This window comes from Humulus lupulus, chromosome 6, assembly GCF_963169125.1.
Source record: "Humulus lupulus chromosome 6, drHumLupu1.1, whole genome shotgun sequence".
Lineage (NCBI taxonomy): Eukaryota > Viridiplantae > Streptophyta > Magnoliopsida > Rosales > Cannabaceae > Humulus > Humulus lupulus.
The window spans coordinates 137253508-137274818 of NC_084798.1; positions in this window are offsets into that span (position 1 = coordinate 137253508).

Genomic DNA, 21311 nt, shown 5'->3' on the forward strand with positions numbered 1-21311 from the left:
TTTTATGGGACCATTTCCTAACTCTTTTGGTAATCTTTATATTCTTGTTGGAGTCGATTATGTATCTAAATGGGTTGAAGCTATTGCATGCCACACTAATGACCACAAAGTTGTGCTTCGTTTTTTGAAAGAAAATATATTTTCCCGTTTTGGTTCACCACGTGCTATAATTAGTGATAACGGTACTCACTTTTGTAATAAGCCATTTGAACATTTGATGAAACAATATGGCATTACACATAAAGTCTCAACACCATATCACCCACAAACTAGTGGTCAAGTTGAAGTGTCTAATAGGGAAGTTAAGCACATTTTAGAAAAAACTGTGAATCCAACTAGGAAAGATTGGTCCTTAAGACTCATTGATGCATTATGGGCGTATCGTACCGCGTACAAAACGCCCATTGGCATGTCACCCTACAGACTTGTGTATGGGAAGGCGTGCCATTTACCTGTTGAGTTAGAACATAGAGCCTTCTGGGCAATTAAGCAGTTAAATTTTTCTTTAGACAAAGCAGGTGAGAAACGAAAGCTTCAACTCAATGAACTAGACGAAATTAGGAATGATGCATATGACTATTCAAAAAAGTATAAGGATCGCATGAAATTTTACCATGATAAAAATATTTTGAGAAAAGATTTTTATCCAGGTCAGAAAGTCCTTTTATACAACTCTCGTTTGCATTTATTCCCGGGAAAGTTACGCTCTAGGTGGTCTGGTCCTTACATTGTTCGTATTATTTTTTCACATGGAGCTATTGAAATTGAAAATCCTAAAAATGGTGATATATTTAAAGTTAATGGACAAAAATTAAAACCATTTTTGGAATTAAAAACTGATGAAGTGGATGAGATACTCCTTGAGGACCCTGTTTACCATGCTCTTTGATTCCTGTGTGATCTTGATAACTTGTGTTTTATTTGTATTGTTGTTTTATGTGCGATTTAATTTTTGTTAGTTGTATCCTGTTCTATCTTGTTCTATCTTCGCAATGCACAATATCGAGGTACGACCATTCTAAACTTTACACTCTTGTCAATTTTAATTTATATTTATATTTTGACACATTGAGGACAATGCTTAAATTAAGTTTGGGGGTATCGAGTTTTATTGTGTTTGTTTTGTGTTTTATTTATGTTTGCTTTGCATTGTTTTTAATGTTTTGTGTTTTATTTTATGTATGCTTGTTTGAAAAGAAAAAAAATGTTTGTTTGAATTTTTATTTATTTATTTATATGTTGTGGTTTTGTTAATTTTTTTTTTTTTTTATTTGTTCATTTTCATAAAAATTCAAAAAAAAAAAAAAATTAAAAAAATTATTTACAAAAAAAAAAAAAATTTGGTGATATTTTTCATTTTCAATGATAAAAATTCTGATTGAGTTTGAAATTAATTCTCTTAAAAATATGAATAATTTTTAAGCTTTGTTTTTAATTATAGGGTCAATTTTGCTTGTAACAAAAATTACATTTTTCATAAAAACTCTTATTTCCTATAAGTTTAAGTGAAAAATAATTTTAATAAAAACATATTTTCTAAAAGCAAAATTGACAATTTAATTAATTATATAAGCTTAACTTTTATTCATAATAATTTCTGAGAGTTATTTTCATTGTGCAATTTTTGAGAAAATCATTTTTATATCACCAATAAAAAAATATATATATATGTGTATTTTAATTTTTCTTTTGCTTGAGGACTAGCAAAACTTTAAGTTTGGGGGTGTGATAACTCTACAAAATAGAGTTATTTTACCATGTTTTACATGCTAATTGTTGCTTAGTTCATGAGTTTTTAATTAACTTATTAAGTTTTTATGTAATTTTTAATTTATTAGTCTTATTGTAGTTTTCTAGATTTTTATATGTTTTTATAGATATGTTATTATAATATGTTGTAGTTTAATTATTTAAAATTAGTATTGTTAGTTTGAATGCTAAAAATATGATTTTATTGAAATTAAATGTTATGTAAATTAAATTTTAATTAATGTTTTCATGGGAGTTATATGATATATTTTATTAATGAAAATATTTAATTTTAATTTAGTTTATAATTTATTGTGTAGGAAAATTATTGCCATTGAAAAGCAAGAAAATCAAAGGAAAGATGGTAATTTTGAAAGAAAGTAACAAGAAAAATGGTGTTTCTCCAAAAGCCCAACCACGTGAGGCCCACTCTAGGCCCAACCCGTGGCCCCCCCTCCAACACCCAACCACCACATTGCTGCCATTTCCCTTATTGAGCCCAACAAAAATGCATTTTGTCCCTTTGTCCCCTATGACAAAAATGCCAACTTTTTATCCTTTTTCCTACACATTTTCACCACAACATCATCATTACACCCTATAATTTACCTCTACATACCATATTTATTTTATTTAATTAATCTAATCAATTTAATTAATTTAAATTGATTATTTTAATAAACTCACTTTGGCTATAAATATGGACTTTCAAGACCATTTTTGGGGTGCTTAATTTTTTGGTTACCATCTTTTTCTCTCATTTTCTCTCTACCATTCTCTCTTCCATTTGGGTTTTTCAAGAGCATTTTGCAAGTATGTATGTCATTTATTTTGTAATTTCTATTCTAGTTATGTGCTTCTAATCTTTTTCATAAGATTATTAAGATCATGATGAAGCAACTTGTAACTAGGTAATATTTATGTTGTATGTTGATTTCCCTTGTAATGCAACAAAGTCTATGGATTTTTCTTCTTCATATATTTCTTTCATCTTAAATATCTTGTATTTTAGATTGTTAGAACATTTTTACACTTTGTTCTTCATTAGTGCATAAACATAATATTCTTTGTGTAAGATGTGTCATTAAATTGTACACATCCATGCTTAGAACAAAAATATTATGTTTTGCCTTATAAATAATGTTCATTGATTTATTTGCTATTTCATTAGATTGATTTACACTAAATGCTTTGAAATTATAATTTTGAAAAGTGAAGAAAAATCCTATCTTTTTATAAGAAAATTGTGCTTAAAATTATAAATATTTTTGGAAAATGATAGTTTAAATTATTTTAACTATCACTAAAACTTGGGAATCAATATACTAATAAATATTATTAAACTTACATTTTGTGGATTCTAGTATCTTAATAATATTTTCTTTTAATACTTATTTTCAACTCATTATTGGTTTATTTTCATTATCTTAAAAAGCTTTATTTTTCAATATTTCATTTTATGTTCATACTATTAAAACTCATCAATCTTTGGAACTAGGTTAGAATTTATTACTTTTGATTTAAAATAGTTTCATTTTCGATTTTAGACAACTCCTTTGGGTTCGACATCCTTGCTTACGATCACTATTCTATATGGACGATTCGTGCGCTTGCGATATATAAATTTTTAAACATACCCGTTTTGGGTCCATCAAGGAGGCTGGGTGGATGCAGCGCCGGTAGTCTACCCAGTCTTCTTGGATGTCTTCTCCATTTGATTTTCTTGTAGTCTAGGATTAATCTCTCAATGAAAGCACCAAAATGTTGACCCTCAAATTGGTCAATGATATGGATTCGGATAAACGATAGAAAATGAGAGGAAATCAAGAAGAAATTCAAATGGAAAGCAAACGACACAAACGATTTATAGTGGTTCGGCCCCAATTGGATGGTAAAAACCTACGTCCACTTAGTGTTCTTATTGGTTTTGAATCCAACACTGTGATCAATGAGCTAGGGTTCATGAGTTTCACAAGCCTCGGGAAGATTACAACCTCGGTGAATTATCACACTATATTCTTCTCTCTGAGTACAAAGATCAAAAGTTCAAAAGTCCCCTCCTTGAGCACTTTGATTTTTATTTATAGGATCAAAAAGATTACATGGGCCGATGGGCCTTAATTACAATTAAGACTTGCGTATTAAGGTAATAAAAGAAAATATAATTAATGAAAATATTACAGGATTGCATATCCAAAAGGAAGTAAATGAAAGTATGAGATCAGACTGGTTTGTAGAGTCCAAAAACTTTACTTAGCTAGTTAGATAGTAGTATTATAGTAATTATAGTATTATCTTTATGACTGTGGATTTTTGGTTCAGACCGGGATTTATTTGGACACTCATAGTAGTACTTGTAGATTTTCTAAGTTTAACCTATAGTTTAAGAATATTAATTTTAACCTAAGGTTTGATTAATATGACTGATATTGAGGATAATATTTATTATACTATAAGGTTTAAATAAGAAGCAATAGGATTTTAAGCACATGTTATGTATGGGTGATTAAGGATTAAGTATTTTGAGGATTAAATTTAATAAGGGTAAAATTTGAATGCTCTAAGGTTAGTCAGCAGCTTTGAAAATGTTTGAGGGCTTAGTCAAGGCTGTTTACTCAATTTGAATTAAGCAAAAAATGTGTAATTTCGTGTTTAAATAATCAGCGTATGCCAATATATCGCAGCTATAGGGGGCGATATATCGCAGCACGTAGATACGGAAAACACGAAACGATGCACGTTTGCCTCGGGCATAATGGTCCAGGCGATATATCGCCTATAGGGGCGATATATCGCCTCCTTCAGCATATTTTAAATGTTTTCAAAATCGTTTCCCATTCAAACCTTCAACCTCTTGATAAGTCCAGCACCTTTCTTAACGAGTCTTCAGCCTCTGCTGAACGATAATTCAAATTATTTTCACTTAAAAAGCCATTATTTTTATTCAAGTTAAATTAAGATCCTTTCATTCCTAAACTCTATAAATAGGACCTAGTACCCAACCATTATTCATCTTTTGCTCTAAGTTTAGAGGCTGCAAGTTGCTAGGTGAGTGTGAGAGTGTAAACACTTGGGCTGGGAATCATAAGCTTGATCATCATAAGCTTATCAAACACTTGGGGAAGTAAGGTTTTATAGTATTTCAGTTCGAGGTTTAGATTGGTCTTACAAGTCTTCAAGGTATTTCCACACCTTAGTTCATTGGTATTATTTTATTTTAAGTTCTCATAGTCTTCTACTCAGCCTTCTAACCTTAATCTTTATTTTGGTTAGGAAATCTAAGAACTTGCACATAAGTTTTTGGTAAGTATTTTCTCAATGGTTTAGTCCTTCCATTCCTTTCATTTCTCTTCTTCACTATACTCACTCTTTTTCAAATGGTTCTTAGGAGTGTTCCAAAGTCCCAACTCTGTCCTCTTATCCCGGTAATTTTGGTAAGGAAAATAGGATAGAATTCATATGTTATATGTTTTATATGTTATCTTATGTTTCTATGTTATGAAATGTGTTATGTTATGTTATGTATGTATGTAGGCTTGGGCACATGACCCATATGACTAACAAGCCCCAAATGGATTATGGGCATATGACCTGCTTAGCTAGTAGGACCCCACTAATCTAATGGGCATATGACTTGTTTAGTCTATGGGACCCCAAGTAATAATGGCCATTATAGTATGTGTATGATATAAGTGTTATGTTATGTTTTTATGTTTCTTATGAAATTTATGTATATAAACTATGTGTTAGATTTTCCTTGCTGGGCATTAGGCTCATTCCTTTTTGTTTATATGTGTAGGAAAATAGTCTTAGTGGCGGGAAAGGTTCTTGGAAGCTTTGAGAATGTGTATTGAGGCGGAATGGATTCAAGAGCCGAGCGTTTCGATTCGAGGATGTAGTCTTGTTTTTTTATGGTTTTACATGTATTTTTCCGCACTTGTTATGTAATCCCTTTTTATTTTAAATTATGTTTTGTTTTGTTTTTAAAACAATGGGATCCCATATCCTAACCTAAATTTTATGTAAGTTTAACTCTTATTTTTACAAGTTTCTTAATGAAGTTATGGTATTTTCTCTTGTAAGTTTTATTAAGGATTAGTATGTATAGTTTTCGTTAATGGTCCAAAAGTCTAGAGTAGTTGGGTCATTACATGGTTGCACCTTAGTGTGAGGCTTGATAAATAAATAACTCTCTGGTTGATGGTCGAACAGGATTCATTCACTTAAAGTTGTCACGTGCCGGCCATGTGTAAGTCAATCTTGCCGCGTCATCAGGAGCCGTTTTCGGGTAAACAGAAAATAATAAAGATGGCTTAATATTCTAAGCATAGAAACACACTCTAAATTATAAAGTCGACTTACATAATTTTTTTCATAAGAAATCATAACTGATAGGTCTGAGTTCTGTTTGCTTAGACTAAGTTTTTTCTTAGAAATTGTTAGGGTAAGTTCTAATGTGTTTTCTCAACTATGAGAACTTTCCTGAAGATGTCACTCTGAAGGTCTCCACGCATGAACGAAAATGCCCCCAGCACCACCAACGAGACTCACGAGGCCCCTCCAGTCCAAAGAAGGGGAACGTGTACCACTGCTGCTGCTAATAGAAATGCACCACCTCCATTTGACAACTACACTGAGATTATTCAGTTACGGAAAAAAGTAGAAGAACTACTGTAGCAACAACTACAACCTCAACCACAACCTTAGTCACAACCTCAGGTGCAGACTCAGGCGCAGACTCAGGCGCAACCTCAGCCAGCAGCTCAAGCACCCCAGCAAGGGCAGAATGGAGGGTATCCATATGGGGGATGGCTGATGTAAACTATGCGCCTTATCCAGCTTAGTACATAGAGCTAGTCTATGAGCGTTTCCATAAGCAAAATGCTCCCAATTTTGAAGGGACAACAGACCCCTTTGAGGCTGAAGAATGGCTTAGGAATGTAGAACCTATTCTAGCGCACATGAACCTCAACAACGGGATCGCATATCTTGTGTTTCTTCCCTACTGAAAAAGGATGCCAGAATCTGGTGGGATTTTGTACAACAAACTCATGATATCACCACCATGAACTGGGCCAGATTTGTGGAGTTGTTTCACAAAAAGTACCACAACTCGGCAGTCATCACTACGAGGGTGGAAGAGTTTTCCAATCTGAAGCAGGGAAATTTGACGGTAGTCGAGTACGCTCGAAAATTTCATTGTCTAGCCAAGTTTGCACCAGAGTTAGTCCCAACTGATTACTTAAGGGTTACCAAGTTCACCAGGGGACTCAGACCCAAGATTGAGTTAGGAGTCAAGCTTGCGAACCCTGAAACCACTTCTTACGCTGATGTTCTGGAAACGACTATAGAGGTCGAAAGGCTCCCAGAAAATGTTAGTAAGGAGGAGGCAAGCAAGTCTGAACCCAAGCAGTAGAATCAGACTCAGAATGGTCGAAACCACTACAACAACCATCATAACAATAATGGGCAAAAAAGAAACCATCCTAATAATAAGCAACCCAAAGCAAATAAAAGAGCACGGACTAACAACAGTAATAATAGGTCGGGTTATGTGGAATATCCTCAGTGCTCCAAGTGACAGAAAAGACATCCTGGGGAGTGACGTGCAAACACCAATGGTTGTTAGAATTGTGGCCAGGAAGGTCATCGGAAAAGAGATTGTCAACAGCTCAAAATGGAAGAAAATAAGGACAACAAGATATATCTAGCTAGAGTCTTCGCCTTGACCCAGGGAGAAATCGTAGCTAGTAACAAGGTCGTCACAGGTCAGCTTCCTATCCTCGATAATATATGTTCATTATTGTTTGATTCGGAAGTAATGCACTCGTAAATCTCTTTAGGAATGATTGAGAAATTAGACAAACCTTGTGAAAGATTTAGAACTAGGTTTGTTATGGAACTGCCTTCAAGCGAAGTTGTTCCATCATCACGAATAGTAAAAGGAGTACCAATCAATGTCAACGGCAAGGAGCTAGAAGGAGACCTGATAGAGCTAGAGATTTAGGACTTCCACGTAATACTGGGCATGGACTGGCTAGCGAGACATAGCACAACCATTGACTTTAGACATAAGCAAGTGACGTTCGAAACTCCTGAGGGTAAAAAACTATGAATTATGGTAAAGGTTTTAGGACTACGGACACCACTTATCTCATCTCTCAAAGCTCAAACGATGATAGAGAAAGAATGTCACATATTCTTAGCAAGCGTCACAGATGTGGCATAGGAAACACCATTAAAGGTTGGAGACGTCCGCATTATAAAGGAATTTCCAGAGATATTTCCTGAAGACTTATCGAGGTTACCCGTTACTCGGGAAATTGACTTCACAATTAAACTAGTACCAGGAATTGAGCCTATCTCAAAGGCACGTACCGAACTCCAGGAGTTGAAAACGCAGTTGCAAGAGCTCTTAGACTTGGGATTCATCAGACCGAGCCATTCACCATGGGGGGCACCAATTATATTTATGAAGAAGAAGGATGGAAGGATGCAGATGTGTATCGATTATCGCGAGCTAAACAAGGTGACAATAAAGAAGAACCCTCTACCCCAGATCGACGACTTATTTGATCAACTCCGAGGAGCGACTGTATTTTCAAAGATTGATCGACCGTCCGATTATCACTAGCTCAAGGTAAGGGAAGAGGATATACCAAAGACAAATTTTAGGATAAGATACGGACATTACGAGTTCCTAGTTATGTCTTTTGGTCTTACCAATGCTCCCGCTGCATTTATGGACTTAATGAATCAGGTCTTCAAGGATTACTTGGACAAATTCATCATGGTGTTCATAGACGATATTTTGGTGTACTCCAAGGACGAAGTTGAGCATGAGGAACATTTAAGACTGACCATGTTGTGACTAAACGAGCATTAACTTTACGCCAAGTTCAAGAAGTGCGAATGTTGGCTATCACAAGTAGCGTTCCTCGGCCACATAGTATGCAAGGATGGAGTCACAGTAGACCTAAGTAAAGTAGAGGCTGTGAAGGATTGGCCAAGACCTAAGAATGCATCAAAGGTTAGAAGTTTTCTCGGGCTAGCAGGCTATTATCGGAGATTTGTAGAAGTCTTTTCTAAGATAGCCACTCCGCTTACCAACCAGACTCGAAAAAAACAAAAGTTCAACTAGACGGATAAATGTCAAGAAAGCTTCTAGTTGCTCAAAGATAAATTATGCTCAGCACCAGTACTCTGCGTACTGACACCCAACGACAAGTTTGTAGTATACTGTGATGCATCCAAGCAAGGTTTTAGTTGTGTGCTGATGCAAAATGACAAGGTGATAGCCTACATCTCAAGGCAGCTGAAGGAATACGAGCAACGCTATCCAACACTTGATATGGAGTTGGTGGCGGTGGTCTTCGCACTGAAAATCTAGTGCCACTATCTTTATGGAGAATGATGTGAGATTTATACTGACCACAAGAGCTTAAAATATTTCTTCACACAAAAGGGGCTCAACATGAGACAACACAGGTTGGAACTAGTAAAGGACTATGACTGTGAAATCCTATATCACCCAAGAAAGGCAAATGTAGTTGCAGATGCGTTAAGCTGAAAAAGTTATGAAAATCTGGCAGTATTATCCAGAATTGAAAAGTCGTTATAGCAATAGTTGATTAATGCCGGGATAGAAATTGTCATGGGTCAACTGGCTAACTTGTCCATCCAGTCGAGTTTACTAGATGATATACGGATCGGGCAAGGGCATGATGACACGTTAGTATCACATATGGCTGCAGTCAAAGAAGGCAAGACTAATGATTTCTCTATATCAGGACACGAGTTCTTTAGATATAATGCTCGGGTGTGCGTGTCGAATGACCATGAGATTAAGATAATGATATTAAAAGAGGCACACACTACCCCATACTCAGTTCACCCGGAGTCTACCAAGATGACTCATAACCTTATGACACTATATTGGTGGCCGGGAATGAAGAAAGACATAGCAGAGTATGTGTCCAAATGCCTAATATGCCAGCAAGTAAAGGCAGAACATCAGCGACCTCCAAGCTTATTGCAACCGCTTAGTATTACAGAAAGGAAATGGGAAGAAATAGAAATGGACTTTGTGACAGGATTACCCCGAACAAATAAGAAACACAACTCGGCTTGGGTTGTGGTAGATAGACTCACAAAGTCAGCTCACTTCTTTCCTGTCAAGACTACGTACACTGCAGACCAATACACATACATTTATGTTCGAAAAATTATACGACTTCATGGAATCCAAAAGACCATAGTATCTGATAGAGGATCAGTGTTTACATCGAGATTTTGGGGAAGCTTGTAGGAAGCCATGGGTACCAAGCTAAGTCTTAGTACGGAATTTCATCATCAGACTGACGGACTGTCCAAGAGTACCATATAGATTTTAGAAGATATGTTGCGCTCTTGTATACTAGACTTTGAAGGATTGTGGAGTAAGTATATGCCACTTATACAGTTCTATTGCAATAATAGCTACAAGGCAACTATCGGTATGGCACCCTATGAGCTACTTTATGGACGGAAATTTCGATCGCCGTTACATTGGGACGAGGTAGGAAAAAGACAACTTCTTGGACCCAAAGTTGTTGGAGAGGCTCAAAACACAGTGGAACTGATTAGAAAGTGTATGCTCGCTGCTCAGAGTCGACAAAAGAGTTATAAGGATTCCAAGCGATGAGATGTGGAATTCAAAGTCAGAGGTCATGTCTTCTTAAGAATATCTCTTATGAAAGGAGTGAAGTGAATTGGGAAGAAAGACAAACTTAGTCCCCAGTTTGTAGGTCATTTTGAGATATTGGACAAGGTGGGACAAGTAGCATATAGATTGGCATTACCGCTAGCTCTAGTAGATAGCTACAATGTGTTTCACATCTCGATGCTACGTAGATATGTGTCAGACCCATCCCACGTTCTCAAGTATGATACGTTAGCACTTCAGAAAGACCTGAGTTATGAGAAACGACCGATTAGCATCCTAGAGAAGGGGATGAAGGAAATATAATCTAAGAGTATTCTGATAGTCAAGGTCTTATGGAGTAATAGTACAAAATGGGAGGCGACGTGGGAGTTGGAGGAAGACATCTGAGCATGGTATCCGAAATTGTTTGGTAAGTAAATTTCGAGGAAAAAATTATTTTAAGTAGGGGAGAATTGTAGCGTCTCTGAATTTTACTTAAATATATAGTAGTAGCTTGTGCTGTAGTATTGGTTCAAGCCGAGATTTAGTTGGAAACTCATATAGATAGTTATGGATTTTATAAATTTAACCTATGGTTTAGAAATATTAATTTTATCATAAGGTTTGATTAATATCTCTGGTCCTAGAAATACTATTTATTATAATCTAAGGTTTAGATTGAATAATTAAGAATGTGACACTTGTCACATGTATGTCTATCAAGGATTTAAGGATTTTAGATGGTTAAATCAATTAAGGATAAACCTAGAAAGTCTAGAACCTTCCCTCAGTTGTTAGGATCTCGTATTACTCATTCAAACTGGTTTTAAACAACTTCAAGTGTGCTGAAAGTGTGTAACAAGGTGTTTGATAAATCAGCATAAGCCAATATATCGCAGCTATAGGGGCCAATATATCACTTATGATTGATACGGAAAACACGGCGACTTCGTACGAACGAAACCCTGGCGGCCCAAGAATATGTGGGAGGTGATATATTGCCTATAGGGGGTAATATATCGACTCCACGTGCATATTTTGAAAGGTCGTGAAATTCGAGCTAGAAACAACCCTAAAAAACTTGGACTTGCTCTTGAACGATTTTGACCATGTTCTGGGCATCTGTTGAGCAGAAAATTCAATTTTTATTCAATTATTTATTCATTTTTAAGGGAGTTAGTTTTACTCCTTGAACTCTATAAATAGGACCATTCACTCAGCCATTTGGATCATCATTCAACCACTTCTCAGAACCTTCAAGCTGCTAATTTCGTTCTAGAGAGAAACACTAGGGTTTTGGGTTTAAAAGCTTTCAAATCTAAGCTTTTCTAAACACTTGGGAAGTAAGCTAGAGTGTGATTTCGGCATTGAGGTGTAGATTGAAGTTCTAATCTATCTAAGGTACTTTTATCCTCTGGTTCAGTTCATTATAGTTCTTCTTATTCTTTTCATTTTCTCTAAATCCTAACTTGTTATAATGGCTTTTGGTTAGGTGTTTGATTTCCTTTGAAACTTAAAGTTTTCGGTAAGTTTTCATCCTGACGGTTTAGATCTTCTTTTTTCTTTACGAAACTTATGATTTTACTGTTTGGTTTTAGGAGTTCCAATCCCGCACTTGTCTCCAATACCCCAGTTTTTTGGTAAGGAGCATAAGTTAGATTTTATGTGTTATGAATATGATTATATGCTATGTGTATGTATATATGTATGTTGTTTTTATGCTTATAGTCGCTTAGGAAATATGGTTGCTTAGATAACAAATAAGCAAGTCGTGCGATTTTTATCATTATCGTAGACTATAGTTGTGCTTAAACCTACCTCTAAATAGTAGCAAGAGGTCCTATATGGTTTCTATCACAGACTACGGTAATTAGTTAATGGTCATTAATTTGTAGTCATATGATTTATGTTTTACGTTTTATGATTTATGATATGTTTTAGTAGTTTTTCCTTACTGGGCATTAAGCTCATTCCTTTTTATTTAGATGGTGCAGGAATATAAGCATGGTAGGGGGGACAGATTCATGGCAGCTTTGGCATGTGTATTGGGAGAGGACTAAATGAATGGACTGATGGGAATGATCGAGAATGACGTTTATGTTTTGAATCTTTTTAATTATGTATTTATGATTTTTTGCATTTAGTATTTGAATGATTATAATAAAGGTTTAATTTTTCTTTATGATTTTATGTAATAACAATGAGATTCTGTATTTTGGATTTTCTAATAAAGTTCTATTATTTTATGTATGTATTCGAAAATGATAGTTATGTTTTAGTAGTTATAATGGTCCGAGGTCTTTCAATTAGTCGGGTCATTACATCCGTGTTAGGTTCATTTTAGGTTTGTTTTAGAGATTGTTTTATGTTATGTTTTTAGTTATTTAGGATTGTTTAGCACAGATTTATGCTTGTTTTCTTCTTGTTTTAGGTTTTAATGGTCAAGTACATAATATGGAGTGAAATGAGAAGAAACATGTTAAATATGATAAATAAGAAGGATTTCGTGTTGAATGTGGAGTTTCAATACATTATGTGTGGAAAATACTAAATTGAAGATGCTCAACACACGTCGTTTATGCTCTATAACACAAGTCTGAGCCTTCAAGCCGCATTTTGACCATGATTTATTCACTTTCTGGAAATACTTCTAGAAATAAAAATTGTAGATATTTCTCTTAGCTTTTTATATATTTTTGAATCATTCAATTCGTAGTTATATTGAAGGAGTTATGATCAAAATACGATAAGATGACACTATAGGTTGTTCGAAACGAGTTTCTATTCTATTTTGGAAGTAGCGCTATAGCTACAGAGCTAGTGCACCAAATTTTGAGGTATTTTGGAACTGTTAATAGCGCTACAGCGCTCCAGAAGTAGCGCTACAGCGCTAGTTACGCATTTTTTAGATTTTAAACCACTTTTTGAAGGGCAATCTGGTCAATTCACTTGGGAACATTGGAGGGCTATTTAAGGAACATTATTCTGCAATTTTGGAGAGGAGTCTCAGTTTTATAAACCCTAGATTAAAAGAGGCGGCTGTACTTATTTTCTTTGTTTTTCATCTGAATTCTGTAGGTTGATTTTATGAACAATTATTTGTAGTTTATTTTCATCTTGGTATTTATGAACTAATTTCTTTTATCTAGAAATTAATGTAGTCACTGAGATTCTATTTAATTTTATTATGATTTTCTATTGATACTTCTTTTCTAATCTAATATATATGATGTGTGTTTAATGCTAGTAAATACTTGATCACTATTTGCTTGATTTAATGGTTTTGATTCAAAATTCGAAAGATGAGAATTGAATATGGTATCATTGTATAGACATAAGGTGCATATTGGACGAAAGTACCTATATGACTTGTGTAGTAATTAGGTTTCCATGTTTAATGCCTTTTATAGGTCAAGTTTATCACATAAATGTAGAAAACCTGCATATAGATTGAGATCTTATATCTTGAAAAAGAATAGGAATCGATTATATTAACTCGCTATTAGAATAGAAAGAAGAGATTTAGAATTGATTATTAAAATTAATAGAATGAACAGTTGATGAAATTAATTCCTAGGTTGTGTTTTATTGTTGATTTTTAAGTAGTGATTCATTGTTTTGTTTCCAGTTCTTTGATTTTGGTTCGTAGTTTACAGTATTTCTTTTATTTTTAATTGTTCACTTAATTTTTTAATTAACCAAATAGAATTTTAAATTCAATTAGTGGTACTTGGGAGATAGTCTCTGTGTGACGATATCCGTTCTTCCAGAATTTACTACTTGACACGACTACGTATACTTGCGTACAAAAAAATTCAGATCAATCCGCTACCACAACTAATGATGCAAATTGATGAGGAGGACAGTGATGCTGAAGATCTAGTGGAAATGCCTGATGAGTGAGGATTGCTACAATTTAGGGAGCTTTCTTTTCCTTATCTTTTTAATAAATTTCATTGAGGACAATGTCATGTTTTAGTGTTGGGGAAGGGATAAATACTTATTTATCTTTATTTGTTATTTCTTTAGTTGTTATTTATGTTTGTGTTGTATTTAGTTGTTTTTTTTAGGTTGTGATAAGCATGGTTAAGTTGAAATAAGTGTGTTGATAATGAAAATTTAAATTGTGATTATATAATTCTAAGAAATTGATGAGTTCTACATGAATTGTGTGTTGAACTCTTGTTTTAATTGCTACTTAAGCTTGAAAAAAAATTCAAATTATAAACACAATTGGATTTACCTTTTTACTAATACTTGGAGAGATTTATACATGCTATTATACATATAGTATCGACCAATCTAGAAATTATTAATTAATTACTTGAGGCAAAATTATAAGTGCACATGATTAGGAAGATGATTTAGGCAATTTCTTCGGATTGATTGAGCTTTTCAAGCCTACCTTTATTTTTATTCCCTAGTTACCCTTTTTGAGCCATAATGAATATTCTTTTTCTTCTTATTAACCCAACATTTAAAGCTTATGCAATACTTTAAAATTGCTTTACCCTTGTTCTAAAACCATTGCACCATAGATATATTTGAATAGTTTAATAATGAGGATGGATTTTATTGAGGGTGAAGCATTTATTAGGTCTTTAAATGGGGTTGAGAGTGGAATGTATATTTCTATTTTCTCCAAAATGAAATTCAATAGTTAATTGCAAAAAGTTGACCGAAAAAAATTAAAAGAAAAACTTTTGTAAAAATACTAGTGTGGGGGAAATAGAAAGATCAAAGAGAAAGAGAAAAGGGAAATTTTTTCTTGGGATTGTTGGGAATATATATGTAAGGGTCTAAAGTAGAAGAAAAATGTATGTTATGTTGTGAATTGAGCCTAAATGTATCTTTCTTATCTACCTTTAACCTTAGCCTTACATTACAAGCTTATAAAGAACTTTAAATCATTGATTGTGTGTACTTATATTAGTGGAGAGTGATTAATTAATGTCTATAGAGTGGATGTTTTTCATTCAAATATTTGTACAAGAGACATTGTTGATTCAATTATGACATCTATAAATTGGTTTGGGTGCATGTGAGTTGACAAATTTTATTGTGCATAAATAGAAAAGGATCGAGTTTAAGTGGTGGCAATACATTTTGAGTTGAAATTTAAAGGAGTGTGAAATTCATATATTTTTCCTAATTTTTTTTTTTTGCAATTTTTGAGACAATCATCGCTTTCAACAAGACCATTGCTTATGTGTTTAGTTTTTATTAGTTATTTTTGCTAAGAGACTAGCAAAGTTTAAGTGTGGGGGAATTTTATAAGGGAATTTTGGACTATATTTTTTTGGTTCTTTCTCACTTAGATAATGTTGATTCTAAGTGTGTCATGTGTTTTTAACTTTGTTTTGTGAGTCTTTGATTTTTAGGCCACAATATATTTTATAAGGAATAAATTTATAAATTTTGTGCAATTTGTGGTGAGATAATTGATGGAAGACAAGAAGACTCAAGAAAATGAGTTTAGAAAAAGTTTGAAATGTTTTCAAAGTCCCTAAACCTGAGACTTTAAGGCTTGAGTGGAGGAAAATCTAGGCAGCGACCTAGGAATTAAAGAAAAATGAAAAATTGTGTGAGGTTGCGACCTACGATGTTTTTTTATTTTAGCATTTGCATTATTTTAAAATTTAAATGTAATTAAAGGGAAAATAAAAGAGTTTTGAAGGGAATTTCTGAAATAACTTTTAATTGATTTTATTAAGAGACTTAAACTGAAAGAGAGAACTTGAGAGAGAAGGAGAAGTGGTCAACATCTACACCAACATTCTTGTTTTTTTTCTTCTTCTTAAATTTTTTTAATTTGAATTATGATTTAGACCATGTTTGAGATTATGGAATAGTTTCTTTCTAGGTTAAGGGTTATTTCAAAACCCTAAACATGATTTCTTGATTTCAATGATGATTATTAGTTTTCTTATTCCTAGATATTAAATTTCTTATATTTTTTCATGCTTAACTCCATGATTACTGTTTTAATCTTATTTAGATGGTCACTGAATAGGGTTTTACTATAGTCTATCACCGTCTTAGGGTTTCTATTCACCTAATCATTTAGAACTTTAAGCTTTTGTGATAAATTACAACTAAGGGAATGTCAAAGGTACTTTTAATGTTGATGCAGTATATAACATAGGTTAAAGGAATCGCACACTTGTTGGATTTGTTGCTTAGATTAACTCACCTCCATTAAAAATTAATGCTTTTGCTAGATTAAATGTAAGGTGCTTTTCCATTAGGTTGTTTAGTAAAAAACAATTATTAAGAGCTCTTCACTTTAATAAAGAGATTTAAGATAATGACTACTTATATGCTATCTGTGGGGTTAATAGTTTAATTTGGAATAAAAAATAATATTTCTAATTATTAATCTTGAATGACTATTGAAGGTGGATAAATGACTTTTATCTATTTCTTAAAATTGTTGTTATCAGTATAATTGTTTCGTTCATTGTTTTATGTTATTTTTAATTGTTAAACTTTCAAAATCCCTTTTTCATTACTGTTTCTATCTTTGAATAATAATTTAAATATTAGTTCTTGTGGGTTCAACCTTTATTTACTGCCATACTGAAATAGTTAGTAAAATTAAAAGGAAAATATAATTAAATTTGGTACAACTAACGACACACATCATCAACATGCCATTTAAATCACATAAGTAACTGTGTATCAAATTTAACAATTTATAATTTCTATCACACTAAGAAAATATTTCTTAACCATTTTAGATTTACACATAGTTCACACTTATCATGCTCAAAATTATCACAATTAATAAATCCACATTTAATTTTTATTTTAATTGTGCTATATCCTATATGTGCCAGCCTAACATGCCATAAAGTAATAGAATATGAGTCAAGCATATAACAAGAAGAACTAGAAGACTTTGTTTAAACATGACATCAAAATAATATATTTTCCCCACAAAAATATTTCACTTAAGACAAAATAAGCTTGTCGGAATCTATCACAACCTTGACTGTTGGGTTACCAAGAAAATTTCCACCCACAAGATTTCTACTCATTTCTAATACATACAAAACATTGGTGAATAGAACCTTCTTGCCAGAAGTGAATGTAAATGACATATCTTGTCTAACTTTGCACAAATACCATTCTTGATACTTACATATAAAAATGCCAATAATAGTCCAAAATTTCAGTGTGACCTTATTAAAATAATGCAGTATGGGCCTAAATGTTTTAAAAAAAAAGCAGAATGTCTTTATGCAATTTTGTCGAAAATAATACAATCCACTGAGTTTGAAAATAATAGATTAATGAACATGGAAACTCCCAGCTCACCATGCGTTCCACACAAGTAACATAACGCCTACCTGAAAGGGGAAAGTAAGGGGGTGAGCTAAAAGCCCAGTAAAAAAAGTACAAACAAATACAATCAATAGAAAAATACAACATTTCTACACGCCATCATATCTTTAATGAAATATAACACACAATCATTCCATTACTATATACTTTATCTGAAAAATAAATACACAAACAAATAAAGTACAATTATGTGAGGAAACAATGAAAAAACCCTGGAACTGATCTTCTTGAACCCACTTGTGTTCTTTGGCACGTCTGCCCTGTGAGTTACGTCATACCTTAGGAACTCCTATGTTGTGTAGTGTACATACCCCTAACAACGCCGTTTCTCTTTGAGTCAATCATTCAATAGATTAATAATAATACTTCTATTAACTTACCACATAAGGTACCTATTTTACTTTTAACGAACTTCCTTACCTCAAGTCCAAGCAAAAAAAAAAAAAAGAGAGCGAGACAACATCACAACAATCTTGGAATAATAGTCAAAACACTTGTCTTAATTTCATGTAAAACACACATGAATGTGTCAAAACATATCACACATGAGCGTAGGTCGGTCATACACACGTGATATCTATCTCATAACAAGTTGCAGTACTTTCTAGATTCTACCATAACTCATACACAAACTCATGCTTGCATGTCACACATAAAATCATGGAAATGATGTCGATACACATATCAACCTCGAAAGTCTTCAAGCAAGGACCTAGACTTACTCAATTATCATATAATTACCCATAAAAATGCATTTTCATGTAACATGCACACGTGGGACCCTTCTTGAAAACTATGTCAAAGTCTGTGATATCATTTACTCATTTCTTAACAACTTTACAAAAATTTCAAAAAGAATTATTAACACTCAATTAATTACCCCCATTAATTTCCCTTGCATGCTTGCTACAATTTTGACATCTTAAAATCATTTCAAATTATGCACCAAGACTTAACCCAAAAATTAAATCCAAAACTCACAAAGTAATCATGGCCTAAGTCAACAATAGGTAAATGATACCGAATTTTAATCCAAAGATTTACACAAACTTGTTTAATATTCATAATTTATTTTAGAAATAATATCACCAAAATAATTAACCAACTTTTAACATGCTTTCAAATCAAATTACAAAATAAGAAATATCACTTTTCTAAATTGAAAATAAAATGTAAACTATTTTTAATTCCCTTTCTAGAGCACCTAATCACATAATACCTTGACATTCACCATTATTAAAAACTTGCTTAAAATTCATAATTATAAATACAATATCATCATGACACAAATATCACCCTTAGACACACATGCTTGCTAATCACATAAACTTAAAAATAAAATTCAGCATGTTATTAATGTTAGGAACTGTTCCTAATGCGCAACGAAAATTGCAGTAATGATAGTTTTCTATACAACAATTTTTTTTATATAAACAACTTTTTATGAGGATCCTTTAATAAGCAATATGTTAATTAAAAAAATATGTATATGTAAAATTAATACGAAATGATTTACCTCTTGTAGCCTATCAAGAGTCCTTGAATATTTTCGTATATAATTCGATCTTCCAATCATCGCTAGAGTACTCACACAAAGATCTTCTAAGATGTTCTATGCACCTCAAGATGTCGGTGGGCACATAGAGAACAATGGTCAAATTTCTAAATCAGAAGTATTCTCAATACATGAGACTCTTGATTATAGGCTAGAGAGAAATGTTTATATTTTGTGAGAAAAAGGTGATCACTTTTTCTGATGCTTAAAAAAAACTTCTTTCCTAATATTCTATTTTCTATCATATAGAATATATAGGCATTATCATAATAATAATAATAATAATAATAATAAATATAATAAGATAATAGTGATCATTTTAATAATAATAAAAATTAATAATTAAAGACAGTCTTACATTCCATTTTAAAACCTTTTTCAAAATGTTTTATTAATTAATTAAATAAAAAAACCAAAAACTGATTACTATCAGTAGTGGTACACGCATAGGGTAGTCCAGAAAACCCTATGCGAGTAACACTTCCCTAAAGTAAGGAGATTTGATTTTTCATACTTATTTATTTTAATTAATTAATAATTAGAAATTCAAATAAGGTTTCATCTTTTTAAGGAAAAGATAAGAACTTAAAATTTAAAATTCAAAATTTGAATTTTCATTATCATCTTATTATTATTTAAATAAATATAATAATCAAAATCAATTTTGAGTATCCATATTTATCATTTCTCACTTAAATAAAATAATTTATTAAAATCAATTTCTTTTACTTCTATACAATTTCGAAAATTGCATTAATGCAATAATAAATTGTGCAACTTCAATAATCACATAATTGTATATTTATCCCGAAGAATAAATATTCTCTCATATAGCCCATTCATAGTTTGACCCTCGTATTAAATCTTACCTTGAATAGTGTTGATAGAGCCGCCCCGAGGACCTATGGTCCAATAATTCCAAGCTCCAAATAAATAATAGATTATTAACCAAAACTCTTTGATTTAATAATCATATTTATTCATCTCATGATTACTCCACTATAAATATGAGACTGCACTCTTGAGAATTAAAGACATATATTTACAGAGTACTAATGGACCCAAAACGGGTATGTTTTAAAAATTTATACTCGCAAGCGCACGAATCGTATATGGAATATAGTGTTCATGTAAGCACGAGATTGAACCCAAAGGAGTTGTATAAAATCAAAAAGAGAACTATTTTAAATCAAAGCAAAAAATTCTAACCTAGCTCCAAAGATTGATGAGTTTTAATGTTATGAACATAAAATAAAAGATTGAAAGATAAAGTTATTTAAGAGAATAAAAATAAACCAATAATGATTTGAAAATAAGTGTTAAAAGAAAAGATTATTAAGATACTAGAATCCACAAAATGTAAGTTTAATAATATTTATTAGTATATTGATTCCCAAGCTTTAATGATAGTTAAATAAATCAAACTATCATTTTACAAATAGATTTATAATTTTAAGCACAAATTACTTCTAAAAAGATAGGATTTTTCTTCACTTTTCAAAATTATAATTTCAAAGTATTTAATGTGAATCAACCTAATGAAACAACAAAAAATCAAATACCATTATTTATAAAGAAAAACATAATATTTTTGTTCTAAGCATGGATGTGTACAATTTAATGACACATCTTACACAAAGAATATTATGTTTTTGCAAAATGAAGAACAAAGTGCATATTATCTAACAATAAAAAATATGAGATATTAAAGATGAAAGACATATATGAAGAAGAAAAATCCATAAACTTGTTGCATTACAAAGGAAATCAACATACAACATAAATATTACCTAGTTACAAGTTGCTTCATCATGATCTTAATAATCTTATGAAAAAGATTAGAAGCACATAACTAGAGTAGAAATTACAAACCAAAAATTACAAACATAAATAGGAAAATTTGGAGGAAGAACCCCCAAATTTTTCCTCTAAAAATACATAGAAAATAATCAAAAAGAAGAAAAAGATGAAGAGAAT